General features: G+C 27.1%; 1 pseudogene; it reads right to left on the reverse strand.

Annotated features, from left to right (window-relative positions):
• Positions 1-282: 282 nt before the first annotated feature.
• Positions 283-22,768, reverse strand: part of LOC137241598 (MMS19 nucleotide excision repair protein-like) — a 72,676-nt pseudogene continuing 50,190 nt past the window's right edge.

Genomic DNA, 22,768 nt, shown 5'->3' on the forward strand with positions numbered 1-22,768 from the left:
TTTGATTGTGAACATTTTTTTAAAAATTTGACTTTCGAAAAAATGTGAATATTGGGCGTAAATTAGCAGAACTTTGTTTCTCCTTTTCAGGAACTCCAAACTTTTTAAAAGGTACTCAGAACACCGATTTTTTTTGATTTTGAACATTTTTTTTAAATTTGACTTTTGCAAAAATGTGAATATTGGGCGTAAATTTGCAGAACTTTTTTCTCCTTTTCAGGAACTCCAGAATATTATAAAAGTACTCAGAACACCAATTTCTTTTGATTTTGAACATTTTTTTTAAATTTGACTTTTGGAAAAATGTGAATATTGGGCGTAAATTTGCAGAACTTTTTTCCTCCTTTTCAGGAGCTCCAGAACTTTTTAAAAGCCACTCAGAACACCAATCTCTTTTTGATTTTGAAAATTTTTTAAAAAATTTGACTTTTGGAAAAATGTGAATATTAGGCGCAAATTTGCACAACTTTTTTCTCCTTTTCAGGAACTCCAGAACTTTTTAAAAGCTACTCAGAACACCAATCTTTTTGATTTTGATAATTAAAAAAAAAAAAGTGACTTTTGGTAAAATGTGAATGTTGGGCGTAAATTTGCAGAACTTTTTTCTCCTTTTCAGGAACTCCTGAATTTTTTAAAAGCTACTCAGAACACCAATCTTTTTTATTTTGAACATTTTTTAAAATATTTGACTTTTGGAAAAAATGTGAATATTGGGCGTAAATTTGCAGAACTTTTTTCTCCTTTTCTGGAACTCCAGAACTTTTTAAAAGCTACTCAGAACACTGATTTTTTTTTTTGCTGTTTTAAAAAATTTGATTTTGGGGAAAATGTGAATATTGGGCGTAAATTTGTAGAACTTTTTTCTTCTTTTCAGGAACTCCAGAACTTTTTAAAAGCTACTAAGAACACCAATTTTTTTTTTGATTTTGAACATTTTTTTTTAAATTTGACTTTTGGAAAAATGTGAATATTGGGCGTAAATTTGCAGAACTTTTTTTCCTTTTAAGGAACTCCAGATCATTTTAAAAGCTACTCAGAACACGATTTGTTTTTTGATTTTGAACATTTTTTAAAAAATTTTACTTTTGAAAAGATGTGAATATAGGGCGTAAATTTGCAGAACTTTTTCTCCTTTTCAGAAACTCCAGAATTTTTTAACCGCTACTCAGAACACAAATTTCTTTTTGATTTTGAACATTATTTTAAAATTTTGACTTTTGGAAAAATGTAAATATTGGGCGTAAATTTGCAGAACTTTTTTTCTCCTTTTCAGGAACTCCAGAACTTTTTAAAAGCTCCTCAGAACACCATTTTTTTTTTTTTTGTGAAAATTTTTTAAAAATTTGTCTTTTGGAAAAATGTGAATATTAGCGCAAATTTGCAGAAAATTTTTTTTTCTTTTCAGGAACTCCAGAAATTTTTAAAAGCTACTCAGAACACCAATTTTTTTTTTGATTTTGAACATTTTTTAAAAAATTTTACTTTGGGAAAAATGTGAATATTGGGCGTAAATTTGCAGAACTTTTTTTCTCCTTTTCAGGAACTTCAGAACTTTTTAAAAGCTATTTAGAACACCGATTTTTTTTTTTGATTTTGAAAATTTTTTTTTAATTTAATTTTTGCAAAGATGTGAATACATATTGGGCGTAAATTTGCGAACTTTTTTCAGGTTTTCAGGAACTCCAGAACTTTTTAAAAGCTCCTCAGAACACCATTTTTTTTTTTTTGATTTTGAACATTTTGTAAAAAATTTGACTTTTGGAAAAATGTGAATATTGGGCGTAAATTTGCAGAACTTTTTTTCTCCTTTTCAGGAACTCCAGAACTTTTTAAAAGATACTGAGAACACCAAAATTTTTGATTTTGATAATTTCAAAAAAATTTGACTTTGGAAAAGTCTGAATTTTATCTCCTTTTCAGGAACTCCATAACTTTTTAAAAGCTACTCAGAACACCATTTTTTTTATTTTGAACATTTTTTTTAATTTGACTTTTGGAAAAATGTGAATATTCGGACACCAATTTTTTTTTTTTTTTTGATTTCGACCATTTTTGAAAAATTTGACTTTTGGGAAAATGTGAATATTGGGCGTAAATATGCAGAACTTTTTTTCCCTTTTCAGGAACTCCAGAACTTTTTAAAAGATACTGAGAACACCAAAATTTTTGATTTTGATAATTTTAAAAAAAATTTGACTTTTGGAAAAGTTTGAATTTTATCTCCTTTTCAGGAACTCCATAACTTTTTAAAAGCTACTCAGAACACCAATTTTTTGATTTTGAACATTTTTTAAAAAATTTGACTTTTGGAAAAACCTGAATATTGGGCGTAAATTTCAGAAATTTTTTCTCTTTTTCAGGAACTCCAGAACATTTAAAAGCTACTCAGAACACCAATTTTTTTTTTGATTTTGAACATTTTTAAAAAATTTGACTTTTGGGAAAATGTGAATATTGGTCGTAAATTTGTAGAAATTTTTTTCTCCTTTTCAGGAACTCCAGAACTTTTTAAAAGCTACTTAGAACACCAATTTTTGATTTTGAACATTTTTTAAAAATTTGACTTTTGGAAAAACCTGAATATTGGGCGTAAATTTTCAGAAATTTTTTCTCTTTTTCAGGAACTCCAGAACATTTAAAAGCTACTCAGAACACCAATTTTTTTTTTTGATTTTGAACATTTTTTAAAAAATTTGACTTTTGGGAAAATGTGAATATTGGGCGTAAATTTGCAGAACTTTTTTTCTCCTTTTCAGGAACTCCAGAACTTTTTAAAAGCTACACAGGACACCAATTTTTTTGATTTTGTACATTTTTAAAAAAATTTGCCTTTTGGAAAAATGTCAATATTGGATGTAAATTTGCAGAACTTATTTCTCCTTTTATTTTATTTTTTCTCCTTTTCAGCAACTCCAGAACTTTTAAAAGCTACTCAGAACACCAATTTTTTTTTTTGATTTGAACAGTATTTTTAAAATTTGACTTTTGGAAATAATTGAATATTTGGCGTAAATTTACAGAACTTTTTTCTCCTTTTCAGAAACTCCAGAACTTTTTAAAAGCTACTCAGAACACCAATTTCTTGATTGTGAACATTTTTTTAAAAATTTGACTTTCGAAAAATGTGAATATTGGGCGTAAATTAGCAGAACCTTTGTTTCTCCTTTTCAGGAACTCCAAAACTTTTTAAAAGGTACTCAGAACACCGATTTTTTTGATTTGAACATTTTTTTTAAATGTGACTTTGCAAAAATGTGAATATTTGGCGTAAATTTGCAGAACTTTTTTCTCCTTTTCAGGAACTCCAGAACTTTATAAAAGTACTCAGAACACCAATTTCTTTTGATTTTGAACAGTTTTTTTAAATTTGACTTTTGGAAAAATGTGAATATTGGGCGTAAATTTGCAGAACTTTTTTCCTCCTTTTCAGGAGCTCCAGAACTTTTTAAAAGCCACTCAGAACACCAATCTCTTTTTGATTTTGAAAATTTTTTAAAAAATTTGACTTTTGGAAAAATGTGAATATTGGGCACAAATTTGCACAACTTTTTTCTCCTTTTCAGGAACTCCAGAACTTTTTAGAAGCTACTCAGAACACGAATCTTTTTGATTTTGATAATTTAAAAAAAAAAAGTGACTTTTGGTAAAATGTGAATGTTGGGCGTAAATTTGCAGAACTTTTTTCTCCTTTTCAGGAACTCCTGAATTTTTTAAAAGCTACTCAGAACACCAATCCTTTTTATTTTGAACATTTTTTAAAAAAATTGACTTTTGGAAAAAATGTGAATATTGGGCGTAAATTTGCAGAACTTTTTTCTCCTTTTCTGGAACTCCAGAACTTTTTAAAAGCTACTCAGAACACTGATTTTTTTTTTTTGCTGTTTTAAAAAGTTTTACTTTGGGGAAAATGTGAATATTGGGCGTAAATTTGCTGAACTTCTTTCTTCTTTTCAGGAACTCCAGAACTTTTGAAAAGCTACTAAGAACACCAATTTTTTTTTTGATTTTGAACATTTTTTTTTAAATTTGACTTTTGGAAAAATGTGAATATTGGGCGTAAATTTGCAGAACTTTTTTCTTTTTAAGGAACTCCAGACCATTTTAAAAGCTACTCAGAACACGATTTTTTTTTTGATTTTGAACATTTTTTAAAAAATTTTACTTTTGAAAAGATGTGAATATTGGGCGTAAATTTGCAGAACTTTTTCTCCTTTTCAAAAACTCCAGAATTTTTTAAACGCTACTCAGAACACAAATTTTTTTTTGATTTCGAACATTATTTTAAAATTTTGACTTTTGGAAAAATGTAAATATTGGGCTTAAATTTGCAGAATTTTTTTTTTCTTTTCAGAAACTCCAGAAATTTTTAAAAGCTACTCAGAACACCAATTTTTTTTTTGATTTTGAACATTTTTTAAAAAATTTTACTTTGGGAAAAATTTGAATATTGGGCGTAAATTTGCAGAACTTTTTTTCTCCTTTTCAGGAACTCCAGAACATTTTAAAAGCTACTCAGAACACCAATTTTTTTTTGATTTTGAACATTATTTTAAAATTTTGACTTTTGGAAAAATGTAAATATTGGGCGTAAATTTGCAGAACTTTGTTTCCCCTTTTCAGGAACTCCAAAACTTTTTAAAAGCTATTTAGAACACCGATTTTTTTTTTTTTTGGATTTTGAAAATTTTTTTTTTAATTTTAACTTTTGCAAAGATGTGAATACATATTGGGCGTAAATTTGCGAACTTTTTTCTCATTTTCAGGAACTCCAGAACTTTTTAAAAGCTCCTCAGAACACCATTTTTTTTTTTTTTGATTTTGAACATTTTTGAAAAAATTTGACTTTAGGAAAATTTTGAATATTGGGCTTAAATTTGCAGAGCTTTTTCCCCCTTTTCAGGAACTCCAGAACTTTTTAAAAGCTCCTCAGAACACCAATTTTTTTTTTTGATTTTGAACATTTTTGAAAAAATTTTACTTTTGGAAAATTTTGAATATTGGGCTTAAATTTGCAGAGCTTTTTTCCCCTTTTCAGGAACTCCTGAATTTTTTAAAAGCTACTCAGAACACCAATCCTTTTTATTTTGAACATTTTGTAAAAAATTTGACTTTTGGAAAAATGTGAATATTGGGCGTAAATTTGCAGAACTTTTTTTCTCCTTTTCAGGAACTCCAGAACTTTTTAAAAGATACTGAGAACACCAAAATTTTTGATTTTGATAATTTAAAAAAAAATTTGACTTTTGGAAAAGTTTGAATTTTATCTCCTTTTCAGGAAATTCATAACTTTTTAAAAGCTACTCAGAACACCATTTTTTTTATTTTGAACATTTTTTTTTTTTAATTTGACTTTTGGAAAAATGTGAATATTGGGCGTAAATTAGCAGAACTTTGTTTCTCCTTTTCAGGAACTCCAAAACTTTTTAAAAGATACTGAGAACACCAAAATTTTTGATTTTGATAATTTAAAAAAAAATTTGACTTTTGGAAAAGTTTGAATTTTATCTCCTTTTCAGGAAATTCATAACTTTTTAAAAGCTACTCAGAACACCATTTTTTTTTTATTTTGAACAGTTTTTTTAAAATTTGACTTTTGGGAAAATGTGATTATTGGGCGTAAACTTGCAGAACTTTTTTTCTCCTTTTCAGGAACTCCTGAATTTTTTAAAAGCTACTCAGAACACCAATCCTTTTTATTTTGAACATTTTGTAAAAAATTTGACTTTTGGAAAAATGTGAATATTGGGCGTAAATTTGCAGAACTTTTTTTCTCCTTTTCAGGAACTCCAGAACTTTTTAAAAGATACTGAGAACACCAAAATTTTTGATTTTGATAATTTAAAAAAAAATTTGACTTTTGGAAAAGTTTGAATTTTATCTCCTTTTCAGGAAATTCATAACTTTTTAAAAGCTACTCAGAACACCATTTTTTTTTATTTTGAACTTTTTTTTTTTTTTAATTTGACTTTTGGAAAAATGTGAATATTTGGACACCAATTTTTTTTTTTTTTTGATTTCGAACATTTTTTGAAAAATTTGACTTTTGGGAAAATGCGAGTATTGGGCGTAAATTTGCAGAACTTTTTTTCTCCTTTTCAGGAACTCCAGAACTTTTTAAAAGATACTGAGAACACCAAAATTTTTGATTTTGATAATTTTAAAAAAATTAGACTTTTGGAAAAGTTTGAATTTTATCTCCTTTTCAGGAACTCCATAACTTTTTAAAAGCTACTCAGAACACCAATTTTTTTTTTGATTTTGAACATTTTATAAAAAATTTGACTTTTGGTAAAATGTGAATATTGGGCGTAAATTTTCAGAAATTTTTTCTCTTTCTCAGGAACTCCAGAACATTTTAAAAGCTACTCAGAACACCACCTTTTTTTTTTGATTTTGAACATTTTATAAAAAATTTGACTTTTGGGAAAATGTGAATATTGGGCGTAAATTTGCAGAACTTTTTTCCTCCTTTTCAGGAGCTCCAGAACTTTTTAAAGCCACTCAGAACACCAATCTCTTTTTGATTTTGAAAATTTTTTAAAAAATTTGACTTGTGAAAAAATGTTAATATTGGGCGCAAATTTGCACAACTTTTTCTCCTTTTCAGGAACTCCAGAACTTTTTAAAAGCTACTCAGAACACCAATCTTTTTGATTTTGATAATTTTTTTAAAAAAATTGACTTTTGGTAAAATGTGAATGTTGGGCGTAAATTTGCAGAACTTTTTTCTCCTTTTCAGGAACTCCAGAATTTTTTAAAAGCTACTCAGAACACCAAATTTTTTTATTTTGAACATTTTTTTAAAAAATTTGACTTTTGGAAAAAATGTGAATATTGGGCGTAAATTTGCAGAACTTTTTTCTCCTTTTCTGGAACTCCAGAACTTTTTAAAAGCTACTCAGAACACTAATTTTTTTTTTTTTTGCTTTTTTAAAAAATTTTACTTTGGGGAAAATGTGAATATTGGGCGTAAATTTGCAGAACTTTTTTCTTCTTTTCAGGAACTCCAGAACTTTTTAAAAGCTACTAAGAACACCAATTTTTTTTTTTTTGATTTTGAACATTTTTTTTTAAATTTGACTTTTGGAAAAATGTGAATATTGGGCGTAAATTTGCAGAACTTTTTTTCCTTTTAAGGAACTCCAGATCATTTTAAAAGCTACTCAGAACACGATTTTTTTTTTGATTTTGAACATTTTTTAAAAAATTTTACTTTTGAAAAGATGTGAATATTGGGCGTAAATTTGCAGAACTTTTTTCTCCTTTTCAAGAACTCCAGAACTTTTTAAAAGCTACTCAGAACACCAATCTTTTTGATTTTGATAATTTTTTTAAAAAAATTGACTTTTGGTAAAATGTGAATGTTGGGCGTAAATTTGCAGAACTTTTTTCTCCTTTTCAGGAACTCCAGAATTTTCTAAAAGCTACTCAGAACACCAATCTTTTTTATTTTGAACATTTTTTAAAAAATTTGACTTTTGGAAAAAATGTGAATATTGGGCGTAAATTTGCAGAACTTTTTTCTCCTTTTCTGGAACTCCAGAACTTTTTAAAAGCTACTCAGAACACTAATTTTTTTTTTTTTGCTCTTTTAAAAAATTTGACTTTTGGAAAAAATGTGAATATTGGGCGTAAATTTGCAGAACTTTTTTCTTCTTTTCAGGAACTCCAGAACTTTTTAAAAGCTACTAAGAACACCGATTTTTTTTTTTTTTTTGATTTTGAACATTTTTTTTTAAATTTGACTTTTGGAAAAATATGAATATTGGGCGTAAATTTGCAGAACTTTTTTTCCTTTTAAGGAACTCCAGATCAATTTAAAAGCTACTCAGAACACGATTTTTTTTTTGATTTTGAACATTTTTTAAAAAATTTTACTTTGGAAAAGATGTGAATATTGGGCGTAAATTTGCAGAACTTTTTTCTTCTTTTCAGGAACTCCAGAAATTTTTTAAAGCTACTCAGAACACCAATTTTTTTTTTGATTTTGAACATTTTTTAAAAAATTTTACTTTGGGAAAAATGTGAATATTGGGCGTAAATTTGCAGAACTTTTTTCTCCTTTTCAGGAATTCCAGAATATTTTAAAAGCTACTCAGAACACCAATTTTTTTTTGATTTTGAACATTATTTTAAAATTTTGACTTTTGGAAAAATGTAAATATTGGGCGTAAATTTGCAGAACTTTGTTTCCCCTTTTCAGGAACTCCAAAACTTTTTAAAAGCTATTTAGAACACCGACTTTTTTTTTTTTGATTTTGAACATTTTTTTTTAAATTTTAACTTTTGCAAAGATGTGAATACATATTGGGCGTAAATTTGCAAACTTTTTTCTCGTTTTCAGGAACTCCAGAACTTTTTAAAAGCTCCTCAGAACACCATTTTTTTTTTTATTTTGAACATTTTTGAAAAAATTTGACTTTAGGAAAATTTTGAATATTGGGCTTAAATTTGCAGAGCTTTTTTCCCCCTTTTCAGGAACTCCAGGACTTTTTAAAAGCTCCTCAGAACACCAATTTTTTTTTGATTTTGAACATTTTTGAAAAAATTTTACTTTTGGAAAATTTTGAATATTGAGCTTAAATTTGCAGAGCTTTTTTCCTCCTTTTCAGGAACTCCAGAACTTTTTAAAAGCTACTAAGAACACCGATTTTTTTTTTTTTTTGATTTTGAACATTTTTTTTTAAATTTGACTTTTGGAAAAATATGAATATTTGGCGTAAATTTGCAGAACTTTTTTTCCTTTTAAGGAACTCCAGATCAATTTAAAAGCTACTCAGAACACGATTTTTTTTTTGATTTTGAACATTTTTTAAAAAATTTTACTTTGGAAAAGATGTGAATATTGGGCGTAAATTTGCAGAACTTTTTTCTTCTTTTCAGGAACTCCAGAACTTTTTAAAAGCTACTAAGAACACCGATTTTTTTTTTTTTTGATTTTGAACATTTTTTTTAAATTTGACTTTTGGAAAAATATGAATATTGGGCGTAAATTTGCAGAACTTTTTTTCCTTTTAAGGAACTCCAGATCAATTTAAAAGCTACTCAGAACACGATTTTTTTTTTGATTTTGAACATTTTTTAAAAAATTTTACTTTGGAAAAGATGTGATTATTGGGCGTAAATTTGCAGAACTTTTTTCTTCTTTTCAGGAACTCCAGAAATTTTTTAAAGCTACTCAGAACACCAATTTTTTTTTTGATTTTGAACATTTTTTAAAAAATTTGACTTTGGGAAAAATGTGAATATTGGGCGTAAATTTGCAGAACTTTTTTCTCCTTTTCAGGAATTCCAGAATATTTTTAAAGCTACTCAGAACACCAATTTTTTTTTTGATTTTGAACATTTTTTAAAAAATTTTACTTTGGGAAAAATGTGAATATTGGGCGTAAATTTGCAGAACTTTTTTCTCCTTTTCAGGAATTCCAGAATATTTTAAAAGCTACTCAGAACACCAATTTTTTTTTGATTTTGAACATTATTTTAAAATTTTAACTTTTGGAAAAATATGAATATTGGGCGTAAATTTGCAGAACTTTTTTTCCTTTTAAGGAACTCCAGATCAATTTAAAAGCTACTCAGAACACGATTTTTTTTTTGATTTTGAACATTTTTTAAAAAATTTTACTTTGGAAAAGATGTGAATATTGGGCGTAAATTTGCAGAACTTTTTTCTTCTTTTCAGGAACTCCAGAAATTTTTTAAAGCTACTCAGAACACCAATTTTTTTTTTGATTTTGAACATTTTTTAAAAAATTTTACTTTGGGAAAAATGTGAATATTGGGCGTAAATTTGCAGAACTTTTTTCTCCTTTTCAGGAATTCCAGAATATTTTAAAAGCTACTCAGAACACCAATTTTTTTTTTGATTTTGAACAGTTTTTTAAAAATTTGACTTTTGGGAAAATGTGATTATTGGGCGTAAACTTGCAGAACTTTTTTTCTCCTTTTCAGGAAGTCCAGAACTTTTTAAAAGGTAGTCAGAACACCGTTTTTTTTTTTAGTTTGAACATTTTGTAAAAAATTTGACTTTTGGAAAAATGTGAATATTGGAGGTAAATTTGCAGAACTTTTTTCTCCTTTTCAGGAACTCCAGAACTTTTTAAAAGATACTGAGAACACCAAAATTTTTGATTTTGATAATTTTAAAAAAAATTTGACTTTTGGAAAAGTTTGAATTTTATCTCCTTTTCAGGAACTCCATAACTTTTTAAAAGCTACTCAGAACACCATTTTTTTTTATGTTGAACATTTTTTTTTTTTTAATTTGACTTTTGGAAAAATGTGGATATTGGGACACCAATTTTTTTTTATTTCGAACATTTTTTGAAAAATTTGACTTTTGGGAAAATGTGAATATTGGGCGTAAATTTGCAGAACTTTTTTTCTCCTTTTCAGGAACTCCAGAACTTTTTAAAAGATACTGAGAACACCAAAATTTTTGATTTTGATAATTTAAAAAAAAATTTTACTTTTGGAAAAGTTTGAATTTTATCTCCTTTTCAGGAACTCCATAACTTTTTAAAAGCTATTCAGAACACCAATTTTTTTTTGATTTTGAAAATTTTTTAAAAAATTTGACTTTTGGTAAAAGGTGAATATTGGTCGTAAATTTGTAGAAATTTTTTTCTCCTTTTTAAAGGCTACTCAGAACACCAATTTTTTGATTTTGAACATTTTTTAAAAAATTTGACTTTTGGAAAAATGTGAATATTGGGCGTAAATTTTCAGAAATTTTACTCTTTCTCAGGAACTCCAGAACATTTTAAAAGCTACTCAGAACACCAATTTTTGTTTGATTTTGTACATTTTTAAAAAAATTTGCCTTTTGGAAAAATGTCAATATTGGGCGTAAATTTTCAGAACTTTTTTTCCTTTTCAGGAACTCCAGAACTTTTTAAAAGCTACTCAGAACACCATTCTTTTGGGAAAATGTGCAGAACTTTTTTTTCCTTTTCAGGAACTCCAGAAATTTTTAAAAGCTACTCAGAACAACATTTTTTTTTGCATTTGAACATTTTTTAAAAAAATTTACTTTGGGAAAAATGTGAATATTGGTCGTAAATTTGTAGAAATTTTTTTCTCCTTTTCAGGAACTCCAGAACTTTTTAAAAGCTACTCAGAACACCAATTTTTTGATTTTGAACATTTTTTAAAAAATTTGACTTTTGGAAAAATGTGAATATTGGGCGTAAATTTTCAGAAATTTTTTCTCTTTCTCAGGAACTCCAGAACATTTTAAAAGCTACTGAGAACACCAATTTTTTTTTTTTTGATTTTGAACATTTTTTAAAAAAATTGACTTTTGGGAAAATGTGAATATTGGGCGTAAATTTGCAGAACTTTTTTTCTCCTTTTCAGGAATTCCAGAATATTTTTAAAGCTACTCAGAACACCAATTTTTTTTTTGATTTTGAACATTTTTTAAAAAATTTTACTTTGGGAAAAATGTGAATATTGGGCGTAAATTTGCAGAACTTTTTTCTCCTTTTCAGGAATTCCAGAATATTTTTAAAGCTACTCAGAACACCAATTTTTTTTTATTTCGAACATTTTTTGAAAAATTTGACTTTTGGGAAAATGTGAATATTGGGCGTAAATTTGCAGAACTTTTTTCTCCTTTTCAGGAATTCCAGAATATTTTTAAAGCTACTCAGAACACCAATTTTTTTTTTGATTTTGAACATTTTTTAAAAAATTTTACTTTGGGAAAAATGTGAATATTGGGCGTAAATTTGCAGAACTTTTTTCTCCTTTTCAGGAATTCCAGAATATTTTAAAAGCTACTCAGAACACCAATTTTTTTTTGATTTTGAACATTATTTTAAAATTTTAACTTTTGGAAAAATATGAATATTGGGCGTAAATTTGCAGAACTTTTTTTCCTTTTAAGGAACTCCAGATCAATTTAAAAGCTACTCAGAACACGATTTTTTTTTTGATTTTGAACATTTTTTAAAAAATTTTACTTTGGAAAAGATGTGAATATTGGGCGTAAATTTGCAGAACTTTTTTCTTCTTTTCAGGAACTCCAGAAATTTTTTAAAGCTACTCAGAACACCAATTTTTTTTTTGATTTTGAACATTTTTTAAAAAATTTTACTTTGGGAAAAATGTGAATATTGGGCGTAAATTTGCAGAACTTTTTTCTCCTTTTCAGGAATTCCAGAATATTTTAAAAGCTACTCAGAACACCAATTTTTTTTTTGATTTTGAACAGTTTTTTAAAAATTTGACTTTTGGGAAAATGTGATTATTGGGCGTAAACTTGCAGAACTTTTTTTCTCCTTTTCAGGAAGTCCAGAACTTTTTAAAAGGTAGTCAGAACACCGTTTTTTTTTTTAGTTTGAACATTTTGTAAAAAATTTGACTTTTGGAAAAATGTGAATATTGGAGGTAAATTTGCAGAACTTTTTTCTCCTTTTCAGGAACTCCAGAACTTTTTAAAAGATACTGAGAACACCAAAATTTTTGATTTTGATAATTTTAAAAAAAATTTGACTTTTGGAAAAGTTTGAATTTTATCTCCTTTTCAGGAACTCCATAACTTTTTAAAAGCTACTCAGAACACCATTTTTTTTTATGTTGAACATTTTTTTTTTTTTAATTTGACTTTTGGAAAAATGTGGATATTGGGACACCAATTTTTTTTTATTTCGAACATTTTTTGAAAAATTTGACTTTTGGGAAAATGTGAATATTGGGCGTAAATTTGCAGAACTTTTTTTCTCCTTTTCAGGAACTCCAGAACTTTTTAAAAGATACTGAGAACACCAAAATTTTTGATTTTGATAATTTAAAAAAAAATTTTACTTTTGGAAAAGTTTGAATTTTATCTCCTTTTCAGGAACTCCATAACTTTTTAAAAGCTATTCAGAACACCAATTTTTTTTTGATTTTGAAAATTTTTTAAAAAATTTGACTTTTGGTAAAAGGTGAATATTGGTCGTAAATTTGTAGAAATTTTTTTCTCCTTTTTAAAGGCTACTCAGAACACCAATTTTTTGATTTTGAACATTTTTTAAAAAATTTGACTTTTGGAAAAATGTGAATATTGGGCGTAAATTTTCAGAAATTTTACTCTTTCTCAGGAACTCCAGAACATTTTAAAAGCTACTCAGAACACCAATTTTTGTTTGATTTTGTACATTTTTAAAAAAATTTGCCTTTTGGAAAAATGTCAATATTGGGCGTAAATTTTCAGAACTTTTTTTCCTTTTCAGGAACTCCAGAACTTTTTAAAAGCTACTCAGAACACCATTCTTTTGGGAAAATGTGCAGAACTTTTTTTTCCTTTTCAGGAACTCCAGAAATTTTTAAAAGCTACTCAGAACAACATTTTTTTTTGCATTTGAACATTTTTTAAAAAAATTTACTTTGGGAAAAATGTGAATATTGGTCGTAAATTTGTAGAAATTTTTTTCTCCTTTTCAGGAACTCCAGAACTTTTTAAAAGCTACTCAGAACACCAATTTTTTGATTTTGAACATTTTTTAAAAAATTTGACTTTTGGAAAAATGTGAATATTGGGCGTAAATTTTCAGAAATTTTTTCTCTTTCTCAGGAACTCCAGAACATTTTAAAAGCTACTGAGAACACCAATTTTTTTTTTTTTGATTTTGAACATTTTTTAAAAAAATTGACTTTTGGGAAAATGTGAATATTGGGCGTAAATTTGCAGAACTTTTTTTCTCCTTTTCAGGAACTCCAGAACTTTTTAAAAGCTACACAGGACACCAATTTTTTTGATTTTGTACATTTTTAAAAAAATTTGCCTTTTGGAAAAATGTCAATATTGGATGTAAATTTGCAGAACTTATTTCTCCTTTTATTTTTTTTTCTCTTTTCAGCAACTCCAGAACTTTTTAAAAGCTACTCAGGACACCAATTTTTTTTTTATTTGAACAGTTTTTTTAAAATTTGACTTTTGGAAATAATTGAATATTTGGCGTAAATTTACAGAACTTTTTTCTCCTTTTCAGAAACTCCAGAACTTTTTAAAAGCTACTCAGAACACCAATTTCTTTGATTGTGAACATTTTTTTAAAAATTTGACTTTCGGAAAAATGTGAATATTGGGCGTAAATTAGCAGAACTTTGTTTCTCCTTTTCAGGAACTCCAAAACTTTTTAAAGTTACTCAGAACACCGATTTTTTTTGATTTTGAACATTTTTTTTAAATTTGACTTTTGCAAAAATGTGAATATTGGGCGTAAATTTGCAGAACTTTTTTCTCCTTTTCTAGAACTCCAGAACTTTATAAAAGTACTCAGAACACCAATATCTTTTGATTTTGAACATTTTTTTTTTTAAATTTGACTCTTGGAAAAATGTGAATATTGGGCGTAAATTTGCAGAACTTTTTTCCTCCTTTTCAGGAGCTCCAGAACTTTTTAAAGGCCACTCGAGAACACCAATCTCTTTTTGATTTTGAAAATTTTTTAAAAAATTTGACTTTTGGAAAAATGTGAATATTGGGCGCAAATTTGCACAACTTTTTTCTCCTTTTCAGGAACTCCAGAACTTTTTAAAAGCTACTCAGAACACCAATCTTTTTGATTTTGATAATTTAAAAAAAAAAAAGTGACTTTTGGTAAAATGTGAATGTTGGGCGTAAGTTTGCAGAACTTTTTTCTCCTTTTCAGGAACTCCAGAATTTTTTAAAAGCTACTCAGAACACCAATCTTTTTTATTTTAAACATTTTTTAAAAAATTTGACTTTTGGAAAAAATGTGAATATTGGGCGTAAATTTGCAGAACTTTTTTCTCCTTTTCTGGAACTCCAGAACTTTTTAAAAGCTACTCAGAGCACTGATTTTTATTTTTTTCTTTTTTAAAAAATTTGACTTTGGGGAAAATGTGAATATTGGGCGTAAATTTGCAGAACTTTTTTCTTCTTTACAGGAACTCCAGAACTTTTTAAAAGCTACTAAGAACACCAATTTTTTTTTTTTTGATTTTGAACATTTTTTTTTTAAATTTGACTTTTGGAAAAATGTGAATATTGGGCGTAAATTTGCAGAACTTTTTTCCTCCTTTTCAGGAGCTCCAGAACTTTTTAAAAGCCACTCAGAACACCATTTTTTTTTTTTGATTTTGAACATTTTTGAAAAAATTTTACTTTTGGAAAATTTTGAATATTGGGCTTAAATTTGCAGAGCTTTTTTCCCCTTTTCAGGAACTCCAGAACTTTTTAAAAGCTCCTCAGAACACCAATTTTTTTTTTGATTTTGAACATTTTTTAAAAAATTTTACTTTTGGAAAATTTTGAATATTGGGCTTAAATTTTCAGAGCTTTTTTCCCCTTTTCAGGAACTCCAGAACTTTTTAAAAGCTACACCAATTTTTTTTTTTATTTTGAACAGTTTTTTAAAAATTTGACTTTTGGGAAAATGTGATTGTTGGGCGTAAACTTGCAGAACGTTTTTCTCCTTTTCAGGAACTCCAGAACTTTTTAAAAGGTAGTCAGAACACCGATTTTTTTTGATTTTGAACATTTTGTAAAAAATTTGGCTTTTGGAAAAATGTGCATATTGGGCGTAAATTTGCAGAACTTTTTTTCTCCTTTTCAGGAACTCCAGAACTTTTTAGAAGATACTGAGAACACCAAATTTTTTGATTTTGATAATTTAAAAAAAAATTTGACTTTTGGAAACGTTTGAATTTTATCTCCTTTTCAGGAACTCCAGAACTTTTTAAAAGCTACTCAGAACACCAATTTTTTGATTTTGAACATTTTTTAAAAAATTTGACTTTTGGAAAAACGTGAATATTGGGCGTAAATTTTCAGAAATTTTTTCTCTTTCTCAGGAACTCCAGAACATTTTAAAAGCTACTCAGAACACCAATTTTTTTTTTTGATTTTGAACATTTTTTAAAAAATTTGACTTTTGGGAAAATGTGAATATTGGGCGTAAATTTGCAGAACTTTTTTTCTCCTTTTCAGGAACTCCAGAACTTTTCAAAAGCTACACAGGACACCAATTTTTTTGATTTTGTACATTTTTAAAAAAATTTGCCTTTTGGAAAAATGTCAATATTGGATGTAAATTTGCAGAACTTATTTCTCCTTTTATTTTATTTTTTCTCCTTTTCAGCAACTCCAGAACTTTTTAAAAGCTACTCAGAACACCAATTTTTTTTTTTTTTTGATTTGAACAGTTTTTTTTAAATTTGAATTTTGAAAATAATTGAATATTTGGCGTAAATTTACAGAACTTTTTTCTCCTTTTCAGAAACTCCAGAACTTTTGAAAAGCTACTCAGAACACCAATTTCTTTGATTGTGAACATTTTTTTAAAAATTTGACTTTCGAAAAAATGTGAATATTGGGCGTAAATTAGCAGAACTTTGTTTCTCCTTTTCAGGAACTCCAAAACTTTTTAAAAGGTACTCAGAACACCGATTTTTTTTGATTTTGAACATTTTTTTTAAATTTGACTTTTGCAAAAATGTGAATATTGGGCGTAAATTTGCAGAACTTTTTTCTCCTTTTCAGGAACTCCAGAATTTTATAAAAGTACTCAGAACACCAATTTCTTTTGATTTTGAAAATTTTTTTTAAATTTGACTTTTGGAAAAATGTGAATATTGGGCGTAAATTTGCAGAACTTTTTTCCTCCTTTTCAGGAGCTCCAGAACTTTTTAAACGCTACACAGGACACCAATTTTTTTGATTTTGTACATTTTTAAAAAAATTTGCCTTTTGGAAAAATGTCAATATTGGATATAAATTTGCAGAACTTATTTCTCCTTTTATTTTATTTTTTCTCCTTTTCAGCAACTCCAGAACTTTTTAAAAGCTACTCAGAACACCAATTTTTTTTTGATTTAAACAGTTTTTTTAAAATTTGACTTTTGGAAATAATTCAATATTTGGCGTAAATTTACAGAACTTTTTTCTCCTTTTCAGAAACTCCAGAACTTTTTAAAAGCTTCTCAGAACACCAATTTCTTTGATTGTGAACATTTTTTTAAAAATTTGACTTTCGAAAAAATGTGAATATTGGGCGTAAATTAGCAGAACTTTGTTTCTCCTTTTCAGGAACTCCAAAACTTTTTAAAAGGTACTCAGAACACCGATTTTTTTGATTTTGAACATTTTTTTTAAATGTGACTTTTGCAAAAATATGAATATTGGGCGTAAATTTGCAGAACTTTTTTCTCCTTTTCAGGAACTCCAGAACTTTATAAAAGTACTCAGAACACCAATTTCTTTTGATTTTGAACAGTTTTTTTAAATTTGGCTTTTGGAAAAATGTGAATATTGGGCGTAAATTTGCAGAACTTTTTTCCTCCTTTTCAGGAGCTCCAGAACTTTTTAAAAGCCACTCAGAACACCAATCTCTTTTTGATTTTGAAAATTTTTTAAAAAATTTGACTTTTGGAAAAATGTGAATATTGGGCGCAAATTTGCACAACTTTTTTCTCCTTTTCAGGAACTCCAGAACTTTTTAGAAGCTACTCAGAACACGAATCTTTTTGATTTTGATAATTTAAAAAAAAAAGTGACTTTTGGTAAAATGTGAATGTTGGGCGTAAATTTGCAGAACTTTTTTCTCCTTTTCAGGAACTCCTGAATTTTTTAAAAGCTACTCAGAACACCAATCCTTTTTATTTTGAACATTTTTTTAAAAATTTGACTTTTGGAAAAAATGTGAATATTGGGCGTAAATTTGCAGAACTTTTTTCTCCTTTTCTGGAACTCCAGAACTTTTTAAAAGCTACTCAGAACACTGATTTTTTTTTGCTGTTTTAAAAAATTTTACTTTGGGGAAAATGTGAATATTGGGCGTAAATTTGCAGAACTTCTTTCTTCTTTTCAGGAACTCCAGAACTTTTTAAAAGCTACTAAGAACACCAATTTTTTTTTTGATTTTGAACATTTTTTTTTAAATTTGACTTTTGGAAAAATGTGAATATTGGGCGTAAATTTGCAGAAATTTTTTCCTTTTAAGGAACTCCAGATCATTTTAAAAGCTACTCAGAACACGATTTTTTTTGATTTTGAACATTTTTTAAAAAATTTTACTTTTGAAAAGATGTGAATATTGGGCGTAAATTTGCAGAACTTTTTCTCCTTTTCAGAAACTCCAGAATTTTTTAAACGCTACTCAGAACACAAATTTCTTTTTGATTTTGAACATTATTTTAAAATTTTGACTTTGGGAAAAATGTAAATATTGGGCTTAAATTTGCAGAACTTTTTTTCTCCTTTTCAGGAACTCCAGAACTTTTTAAAAGCTCCTCAGAACACCATTTTTTTTTTTTTGTGAAAATTTTTTTAAAAATTTGTCTTTTGGAAAAATGTGAATATTAGCGCAAATTTGCAGAAATTTTTTTTTCTTTTCAGAAACTCCAGAAATTTTTAAAAGCTATTCAGAACACCAATTTTTTTTTTTTGATTTTGAACATTTTTTAAAAAATTTTACTTTGGGAAAAATGTGAATATTGGGCGTAAATTTGCAGAACTTTTTTTCTCCTTTTCAGGAACTCCAGAACATTTTAAAAGCTACTCAGAACACAAATTTCTTTTTGATTTTGAACATTATTTTAAAATTTTGACTTTTGGAAAAATGTAAATATTGGGCTTAAATTTGCAGAACTTTTTTTCTCCTTTTCAGGAACTCCAAAACTTTTTAAAAGCTATTTGGAACACCGATTTTTTTTTTTTTTATTTTGAAAATTTTTTTTTTAATTTTAACTTTTGCAAAGATGTGAATACATATTGGGCGTAAATTTGCGAACTTTTTTCTCGTTTTCAGGAACTCCAGAACTTTTTAAAAGCTCCTCAGAACACCATTTTTTTTTTTTTTTGATTTTGAACATTTTTGAAAAAATTTGACTTTAGGAAAATTTTGAATATTGGGCTTAAATTTGCAGAGCTTTTTCCCCCTTTTCAGGAACTCCAGAACTTTTTAAAAGCTCCTCAGAACACCAATTTTTTTTTTTGATTTTGAACATTTTTGAAAAAATTTTACTTTTGGAAAATTTTGAATATTGGGCTTAAATTTGCAGAGCTTTTTTCCCCTTTTCAGGAACTCCAGAACTTTTTAAAAGCTACACAATTTTTTTTTATTTTCAACAGTTTTTTAAAAATTTGACTTTTGGGAAAATGTGATTATTGGGCGTAAACTTGCAGAACTTTTTTTCTCCTTTTCAGGAAGTCCAGAACTTTTTAAAAGGTAGTCAAAACACCGATGTTTTTTTGATTTTGAACATTTTGTAAAAAATTTGACTTTTGGAAAAATGTGAATATTGGGCGTAAATTTGCAGAACTTTTTTTCTCCTTTTCAGGAACTCCAGAACTGTTTAAAAGATACTGAGAACACCAAAATTTTTCATTTTGATAATTTAAAAAAAAATTTGACTTTTGGAAAAGTTTGAATTTTATCTCCTTTTCAGGAAATTCATAACTTTTTAAAAGCTACTCAGAGCACCATTTTTTTTTTATTTTGAACATTTTTTTTTAATTTGGCTTTTGGAAAAATGTGAATATTGGGACACCAATTTTTTTTTTTTTTTGATTTCGAACATTTTTTGAAAAATTTGACTTTTGGGAATATGTGAGTATTGGGCGTAAATTTGCAGAACTTTTTTTCTCCTTTTCAGGAACTCCAGAACTTTTTAAAAGATACTGAGAACACCAAAATTTTTGATTTTGATAATTTTAAAAAATATTAGACTTTTGGAAAAGTTTGAATTTTATCTCCTTTTCAGGAACTCCATAACTTTTTAAAAGCTACTCAGAACACCATTTTTTTTTTGATTTTGAAAATTTTTTAAAAAATTTGACTTTTGGTAAAATGTGAATATTGGGCGTAAATTTTCAGAAATTTTTTCTCTTTCTCAGGAACTCCAGAACATTTTAAAAGCTACTCAGAACACTAATTTTTTTTTTTTGATTTTGAACATTTTATAAAAAATTTGACTTTTGGGAAAATGTGAATATTGGGCGTAAATTTGCAGAACTTTTTTCCTCCTTTTCAGGAGCTCCAGAACTTTTTAAAGCCACTCAGAACACCAATCTCTTTTTGATTTTGAAAATTTTTTAAAAAATTTGACTTTTGAAAAAATGTTAATATTGGGCGCAAATTTGCACAACTTTTTTCTCCTTTTCAGGAACTCCAGAACTTTTTAAAAGCTACTCAGAACACCAATCTTTTTGATTTTGATAATTTTTTTAAAAAATTGACTTTTGGTAAAATGTGAATGTTGGGCGTAAATTTGCAGAACTTTTTTCTCCTTTTCAGGAACTCCAGAATTTTTTAAAAGCTACTCAGAGCACCAATCTTTTTATTTTGAACATTTTTTAAAAAATTTGACTTTTGGAAAAAATGTGAATATTGGGCGTAAATTTGCAGAACTTTGTTTCCCCTTTTCATGAACTCCAAAACTTTTTAAAAGCTATTTAGAACACCGATTTTTTTTTTTTTTGGATTTTGAAAATTTTTTTTTTTAATTTTAACTTTTGCAAAGATGTGAATACATATTGGGCGTAAATTTGCGAACTTTTTTCTCATTTTCAGGAACTCCAGAACTTTTTAAAAGCTCCTCAGAACACCATTTTTTTTTTTTTTTGATTTTGAACATTTTTGAAAATATTTGACTTTCGGAAAATTTTGAATATTGGGCTTAAATTTGCAGAGCTTTTTCCCCCTTTTCAGGAACTCCAGAACTTTTTAAAAGCTCCTCAGAACACCAATTTTTTTTTTTGATTTTGAACATTTTTGAAAAAATTTTACTTTTGGAAAATTTTGAATATTGGGCTTAAATTTGCAGAGCTTTTTTCCCCTTTTCAGGAACTCCTGAATTTTTTAAAAGCTACTCAGAACACCAATCCTTTTTATTTTGAACATTTTGTAAAAAATTTGACTTTTGGAAAAATGTGAATATTGGGCGTAAATTTGCAGAACTTTTTTTCTCCTTTTCAGGAACTCCAGAACTTTTTAAAAGATACTGAGAACACCAAAATTTTTGATTTTGATAATTTAAAAAAAAATTTGACTTTTGGAAAAGTTTGAATTTTATCTCCTTTTCAGGAAATTCATAACTTTTTAAAAGCTACTCAGAACACCATTTTTTTTATTTTGAACATTTTTTTTTTTTAATTTGACTTTTGGAAAAATGTGAATATTGGGCGTAAATTAGCAGAACTTTGTTTCTCCTTTTCAGGAACTCCAAAACTTTTTAAAAGATACTGAGAACACCAAAATTTTTGATTTTGATAATTTAAAAAAAAATTTGACTTTTGGAAAAGTTTGAATTTTATCTCCTTTTCAGGAAATTCATAACTTTTTAAAAGCTACTCAGAACACCATTTTTTTTTATTTTGAACAGTTTTTTTAAAATTTGACTTTTGGGAAAATGTGATTATTGGGCGTAAACTTGCAGAACTTTTTTTCTCCTTTTCAGGAACTCCTGAATTTTTTAAAAGCTACTCAGAACACCAATCCTTTTTATTTTGAACATTTTGTAAAAAATTTGACTTTTGGAAAAATGTGAATATTGGGCGTAAATTTGCAGAACTTTTTTTCTCCTTTTCAGGAACTCCAGAACTTTTAAAAGATACTGAGAACACCAAAATTTTTGATTTTGATAATTTAAAAAAAAATTTGACTTTTGGAAAAGTTTGAATTTTATCTCCTTTTCAGGAAATTCATAACTTTTTAAAAGCTACTCAGAACACCATTTTTTTTTATTTTGAACTTTTTTTTTTTTTTAATTTGACTTTTGGAAAAATGTGAATATTTGGACACCAATTTTTTTTTTTTTTTTGATTTCGAACATTTTTTGAAAAATTTGACTTTTGGGAAAATGCGAGTATTGGGCGTAAATTTGCAGAACTTTTTTTCTCCTTTTCAGGAACTCCAGAACTTTTTAAAAGATACTGAGAACACCAAAATTTTTGATTTTGATAATTTTAAAAAAAATTAGACTTTTGGAAAAGTTTGAATTTTATCTCCTTTTCAGGAACTCCATAACTTTTTAAAAGCTACTCAGAACACCAATTTTTTTTTTGATTTTGAACATTTTATAAAAAATTTGACTTTTGGTACAATGTGAATATTGGGCGTAAATTTTCAGAAATTTTTTCTCTTTCTCAGGAACTCCAGAACATTTTAAAAGCTACTCAGAACACCACCTTTTTTTTTTGATTTTGAACATTTTATAAAAAATTTGACTTTTGGGAAAATGTGAATATTGGGCGTAAATTTGCAGAACTTTTTTCCTCCTTTTCAGGAGCTCCAGAACTTTTTAAAGCCACTCAGAACACCAATCTCTTTTTGATTTTGAAAATTTTTTAAAAAATTTGACTTGTGAAAAAATGTTAATATTGGGCGCAAATTTGCACAACTTTTTCTCCTTTTCAGGAACTCCAGAACTTTTTAAAAGCTACTCAGAACACCAATCTTTTTGATTTTGATAATTTTTTTAAAAAAATTGACTTTTGGTAAAATGTGAATGTTGGGCGTAAATTTGCAGAACTTTTTTCTCCTTTTCAGGAACTCCAGAATTTTTTAAAAGCTACTCAGAACACCAAATTTTTTTATTTTGAAAATTTTTTTAAAAAATTTGACTTTTGGAAAAAATATGAATATTGGGCGTAAATTTGCAGAACTTTTTTCTCCTTTTCTGGAACTCCAGAACTTTTTAAAAGCTACTCAGAACACTAATTTTTTTTTTTTTTGCTTTTTTAAAAAATTTTACTTTGGGGAAAATGTGAATATTGGGCGTAAATTTGCAGAACTTTTTTCTTCTTTTCAGG

Source organism: Eurosta solidaginis, chromosome 2 (assembly GCF_040869045.1).
Source record: "Eurosta solidaginis isolate ZX-2024a chromosome 2, ASM4086904v1, whole genome shotgun sequence".
In the NCBI taxonomy this organism is placed as follows: domain Eukaryota; kingdom Metazoa; phylum Arthropoda; class Insecta; order Diptera; family Tephritidae; genus Eurosta; species Eurosta solidaginis.